General features: G+C 39.4%; 1 pseudogene; it reads right to left on the minus strand.

Annotated features, from left to right (window-relative positions):
* LOC115512961 overlaps positions 1-4,544 on the minus strand; it is a 129,751-nt pseudogene extending 125,207 nt beyond the window's left edge.
* Between the last annotated feature and the right edge of the window lie 2,270 nt (positions 4,545-6,814).

Here is a 6,814-nt window from a genome sequence, read left to right on the forward strand (position 1 = left end):
GTGAAATGACATGACATCTGGGATTTTTTTTCCAAATATTTCTTTAAAAACATTGGGAGAGGTGTCTAAAGAAAAAACAGTGCTGCAAAATATTGATCACTCTTGACACTCAATGAGGGCACACTGTAGTGTTGTTTATACTTTTGTGTATACTTGAAAATTGTTTTTAAAAATTGGTAGACAAGGTCTCAGTGATGAACTTGAGTGTCTCCAGTCTGGATATCCAACTGGGTTTTCCATATCTGGACGCCCATCATATCATAAAGCAAGTGAAATGGATTGTGAATTTTGTCCCTAAAATTACTGTCTAGATCTCCAGACTGTTTTTATATACATTGCTACAGTGTGATAAAATATACTGTCATCATTAAATATTCTTGAGGGTTTGCGCTTTTTTTGTACTAATTTATTAGGCCATGGTATGACATAAGCTGTACATATTTTAGGTGTTTTCTCACTAATATCCTTGGCAATGACTGAACACATGGCCATTTCTAAACCATTTCCTTTAAAAACAAAGCTGATGGAAAAAGTGTTAAGTTTTTGTTGAGGCACTCTGGGGCAGCATATAAATACATAACAAGGGATTCAAACTTTCTTTCCCAAAGCCAGGATCAGAAGCAGTGACATCCTCAGAAAAAAACTCAGAAATGAGGGTATGAGAACACAGTCTCTCACTTCAGATTCACAAAGACTATAGGAGGAACTGTTTGTTACATTTTCTACTAAAGCGGCCACTGTTCGATGCTCTGGCGTTCTCCTAGACGACAGCTGGGAAAACTGTAATCCAAAGAAGGGCTCGCTTTGAGAATCAAACTGCATTCCCTGAGAGACACAGTCTGTTAGAGAAATAGTCACAACCCTGTCAACGCTAGTGACGTCTGCTGTTTGCACATATCCCAATACTGATATCATTCATCATTTGACACTTCTATTGGGATATCATCTCTGTTTGGTGGCTGTTTCATGCCTTAAGTCCTAAAATGAATAAATGTTTTACTGCAGCCTTCTGCGGTTTATTAATATACACCCAGGATAAACCAAATAAATGGCAAACTGTACCATTGGCCGTGTGGGGGGGGGGGCAGAGACTATAATGCAATATATTTAACGTTATTTTCTTTAGACTTATAGACTTTCTTAAGAACCTTCATAATTTATATTCAGGAATTGCACTAGAATTATCCGGCATTAGTTTATCCAAATGACTGAAGCAAAATTCCTGCTTTGTTGTGAGGCACCAAAGGAATTCCAGAGTAAGTGGAAATGAATGTAGACTTCACTTTTCTATCTACTGGACTGTCTAACTCTCTTAAAGATACAGGATATTTCTTAACCTCCAGTCCACTTTGTGCCCTTTCCTGTCTGTAGCTTATGCGTAACTGTCGGCAGGTATGAGTTTTTTAAGAGAAGGGAAAGTCTTTGTGTGTGTGATGGGTCACTTTTCCCTTGTGATGTATGAACTAAACCGTCTATTCAACATTCAGAGAAGAGTAGCAAGTAAAGAGGGAGAGCTGTCCCTCCTCCAGGGACAGGTGATATCCACTGGGCACCTGAAAGGATCATGAACGGTCTCTGGGATTGCATAGACCTCTGGGTGCTGGTGACAAAAAGTGCCTGATTGTCTGCTCAGGCTGAGGTTTGAGGTCCAGTTAGCAGCTACCTATCCGGTACCCCTCCAACTCCTTTTCCAAGTGAAAGAATCTGGTAATGAAAAAACCCCTAACCCGTTTCTCCTAAATCCTTGATCTCTTGTATATGGCCTGAGGCTTGGTCTCTGATATCCTTCCATTGAGGCATGGAGTGGAATTAAGTCCAGCTGAGTGGAGAAAAGGGCCTTAAGTTCTATGTACATTGAAGATGAAGCCAAGGGACAGTTTAACATATCCTACTCTACATTTTATTATAAAAATGGAATGCTTCCCACTATAAAGTTTTGGGATCATTACAACCACACGAAGTGAAGCAGAGATTCCTTTTTTAGCCTCTCACACTCTTATTCTTCGGTTTCTACACAGTTCCCAAGGCCCCAGCCTAACAGCAAGCTTCCATCACAGAAGTCTATTGGACTTGGCCATCTTGGATGCACCCAACCTAAAGGTTTCCAATAATCTACCCCCTTCCATCCCTCTAAATATTTCCCAGTGTCGCCTCCAGAAACTTATTTTAATCAGCCGGATGAAACTCATTCTTAATGAAATTCATAAACATCAAAGTATTAGTGTAGGGTAAATTATTATAACTTTTTTTACTGAACAAATTGAGGACTTCGAGTAAAGATGCTTTAAAAAATTATTTTTAGGAGCAACGGGGGTGGCTCAGTCAGTTAAGTGTACGACTTCAGCTCCCTCAGGTCATGATCTCATGGTTCGTGAGTTCAAGCCCCGTGTCAGCCTCTGTGCTCTCCCTCTGCCCCTCCCCTGCTCACGCTCTGTCTCTTTCTGAAAATTAAATAAACATTAAAAACATTTTAAGTAATTTTTTGAAAGGATACTTAACCTTGCTGGATTACAGAGATTACATTCAATGCATAGGACACCACAACTGCTGTTCAGATATACAATCAACACCAACGCTTTGCTTAATATGCGCAGATGATATCTAGTCGACGTTAGAAATAATGATACCATTTGGTTGAGCCTACACTTGTTCGTGTCCACCCAAATGGATTGTTGTTGCCGTGTCTCTAAAGCCCAGATATTCTGTTTCTTGGTGCAATGTGTTTAAGACATGGACAATGTTCTCAGAGTAATTAAGATACCTTTTGAAGAACAGAGTATGTGCAAATCTCTTATTATAAATGGTAAACAGCGGTTTAAGAATATAGATCAACTATGTGTGCCGTTGTACAGAATTCTTATGCAGGTAACTAACATGGATTTACTCCATGCCAACCGACTCATTTGTTAGTTAGTAGACACAAATCCAGAAGATCACATTTATATCCAAGACAACTCCATGGGGATGTGACATTTGTGAGCCAGGGAAAAGAAACTGGTTAAGAGCAAGATTATTGTAATTATCTTAATAGAAACACATATAAACAGACACAGAATAAACACAAAATGAGGAAGCTAATATGGGATAACCTCATTAGCTGCCCCCCAAAAAGTAACCCTGCAAAAAAGTTGAAAGGAAGAAATAAAATAGGAAAGGCATGGCAAGACATAAAGAGAAGGGGAAATCAAAAACAACAAGAGCGAAATGATGACCTTATTTCCTACATCTGACGTGTAATCAGCCATACGTAAACTCAAGAGAAGCATCAAATGGCCGTGTTTCAGCAAAATTTTGATCTCCCTGTTCTCTAATGACAAGACTATGCAGAGAATGGGAGAATGTACCCAGGACTTCCAGTGATTTCTCTTTTCCATGCCCAGTGCCAGTGGTAAAGTGCCAACGTGGTGATGAGAAAGGAAAGATAAATATTTTCATGTTGTGCTTGTTAGTGGTTAAAAATAGATATATATTCGTGGTAAAACAGTGGGTGAATAAATAAAGTGAAAATATTTTTATAGGGAATATGAACTCTTTCATGGTCAATTGCACAACGAGAGAAAGTTTCAGAAGCCAAGGCTCAGGAACACCAGTTCTGGCATCTTTTTCTCAGTCGACCGACACGTTCTGTAAATACACTGAGGAATTTAAAAGCCTACAACATGATTTTTATTGAAGTCATCAAAAGTGGAGAAGACCATTTAAAATCAACCGTGATTTTAAATAGGAGCTGAAAACCGTGGCTTATGAGGCAAGATTGCAAGCTTGTGAAAAGTTCGAGCCAAAGAAAGTATTCTTTATAAAGGCAGGTCATTTGGTTAAAAGGGAAAATTTAAATGTCACACTAAGAACTAGACTGTGACTTCCATTAGGTTGTGTATTGGCCTTCAAAAGATACAGTGAAAACCTCTTTATAACTTTCATTAAGGGAAAGAAAGGACATGTGTTAAGGTAGACAATAGTGTTATTCAACTATGTAATGGATTGTATATAGATATAGATTAAAAGAGTAATTATAAATGTGTGTATATATATATATATATACATACATAGATGTATATGTGTATAATCAGCATTTATTTATTCAACAAGTATTTATTGATTGCCTACTGTGCTCCTTATAAGTGTGTAAGCTACTTCAATGGATAAAACAAAGATCCTTGCTTTTGAGAAGCTTACTTTTGAAATTTGTTCAAGTGGGAGACATATCACAGACAATGACCCTACAAACCACTATATCCCCATCGCACGTTAGAAGGTAATAAGGGTAGAGGGGGGTCAGGAATGGGTAAGGAAGGATTGCAGGCTTAGGTGGGGAGAGTAGATGAGACCTCACGAGCACGCGACCATTTGAGTAAGAACAGTGAGGCAGTCTTAGGCAGGGTGATATCTGAAGGATGGACAATCCAGGCAGAAGGTACAGAGCGTGGAAGCCTTAAGGCTTGCATTGTGTGTGGAAGAACAGCAAGGAAGCCTCGTGACTGGATTAGAGCGAGGGAAAGCGGGGAGAAGTCGAAGGCATTTGGAAGGTTAATTAGGGAACGCATCATCCGGGCCTTTGGGCATGGAGAGGACTTGGGCACTGATTAAACTCATCATATACTCAAGCAGACACAAGGCACGCAGAACCGGAAAATAAGTTCTCTGCACCCTGAAGAGTCCTCTGCCTGCTAGTGGATACAAACTATTAAAATACGGCGTAGAAAACGTGGAAAGGGTGCAGTGGTGCAGTAAGAGGCCGCGAAAGTGATGTATTTCCTTGACCTGAAGATGGGAGATAGAGGACTTCCCTGACGTGACCCACATTTTGAAATGTAAGTAAAATTCAGTCAGAGGAAAAAAGGAGAGGGGTTTTCCAGACTAAGGGGCCTGGCATGTACACATGATTCAGTTAACAACTAGTTATTTGACACTAAGTAAGTTTTAGAAAGAGGTTTAGGCATTGGGGGAGACAGTAGTGATCAAAACTTCTTTCTTTCAGAACTGTTTTTCTCATAGAGAGGAGCAAATTCAATAAAGGGTAAGCACATGGAATATTCAGGGAACTGCAGGTACTTTAGTGTGACCTGTGTGAAAAGTGTGTGTGGAAAGTGGCAATGGATGAGGCCAGATAGGCAAACTGTGGCAGGTCTGGTTTGACGCTAAGTTTAGATTTCATCTAAACTTGTGATGGAAGAGGAGGGGAGGGGCATCACCGAACAATATTCCTCAGGGGAAATACATAGTCATTTTCTTTGAGCCCGTGGCAGATACCAAAAAGATTATACTATTGAGAATACAGGAGATAGACTACCACTGTTTTCAAAAGATAGCTTCCAGTGGCCTTCTTCCCCACGTCTCCTCATGCAATGTTTGGAAAGAAAACATGACTGGGAGAGAAGATATTAGGATATAACCTTATGTATGGAAGGAGCTTGGGAGCGTTTACACTGTTTATGATTCATTGCTATTCCCCTCTCCATGGGAAAATTTCACTGGTGAAACACTCACATTCTTTCATTGTAAAATAAAAGCTTAAAAATAATACCCATCCATCCTTGTAAAACGACAAGCCAATTTAAACGTGGGGGGAAACAACTTGAAACAGGTTGGGGAAAGGTACGGAGGGCTTTCATTTACTGATGCGTGTTAGTAGACTAGATAAAGACACGTTCCCTTGCTTTTATGTAGGCTAATCTCCCATTGACCCCCATTGCCATACCACAGCATCCATCACGGAGTAAACAGGAGTTTTTTGCTCTCTAATTGTATCCACTGACACTCTTTCTCTCCCCGAAGACAGATTATCTTCTTCAAGTTACTTTGCATTATCTGAAGCCAACCTGTATTTTATTCTGAATCGTTTGTAGAAGGTTTTCTTTTTAGGTAAATTTGAACAGAAAGGTATAAGCAGAGACCAAAACTACCCTGGATGTTAAATAACTAGAATTTAAATAAAAATTTGGAAAAACAAAACAAAACAAAACAAAAGATGAGGTTGTGCAAATAGGCCAGAGTCGGTTCTTTAAGGTCTGGGGAGCGATGGTAGGGAATTAGAAATTTGTCCCGAATATAATGAGCATCATAGCAGGATTTTAAACAGAGGATTAACATAATCTTATATCTGTTTAAAAAAGGATTATTCAGGCTTGCTCTGTGGAGAATAGATAGTAGGGAGGAAATAGAGATACCAATAACCTGCATAAAGCTTTTCTGTAAATTGGTAAAAGGTATCTATTAAGACACTTTCCTTCCACCTGTCAGAAAATTTATATTATTGTATTATTTGGACCTGGTTGGAATATGACAACTGTTCCATTTTAGGAAAAGGGTTCTAAGAAATGAATACACCAATAGAAAAAAAAAGAAACATGTAGGCAGTTTTCATATCATCACATATTTTTTCGTTTAAAATTTTTTTTTAACTTAAAGCCTTCTCATAGTAAGATTATCAAGACCGGTTTTGTGTTCCCAAAAGAATTACCCCATTCATATGTAGGTGATATGGGCAACTAAGAATTAGCCCTGGAGTAGAGGAGCCCCACAGACTAGTTTATAGCCTCGAAGTTTCCTGAGCCGGATGCGAGTGCCTTAAAGCAGCATCGCTAACCTTCTCCAAGAGGTGAAATGAAGTTCTCTTTAAAAGTCGCCAGAGAATCGGCCTCACTTAAGAAACCTGTGGCATCTGAGGTGATAACAGAACTGAGTCATTTCAGGCTGGCTGCCCGACTTGACTGAAAACGTAGTGACAGATAAAACATAAATCAGGGCCCTTATCATTCTGCTTCCTTGCTTGCCAAATGGGGGGTTAGTTTATCAGCAACCTATGGGCCCATGG

The sequence above is a fragment of the Lynx canadensis genome, chromosome B1 (genome assembly GCF_007474595.2).
Source record: "Lynx canadensis isolate LIC74 chromosome B1, mLynCan4.pri.v2, whole genome shotgun sequence".
Classification (NCBI taxonomy): domain Eukaryota; kingdom Metazoa; phylum Chordata; class Mammalia; order Carnivora; family Felidae; genus Lynx; species Lynx canadensis.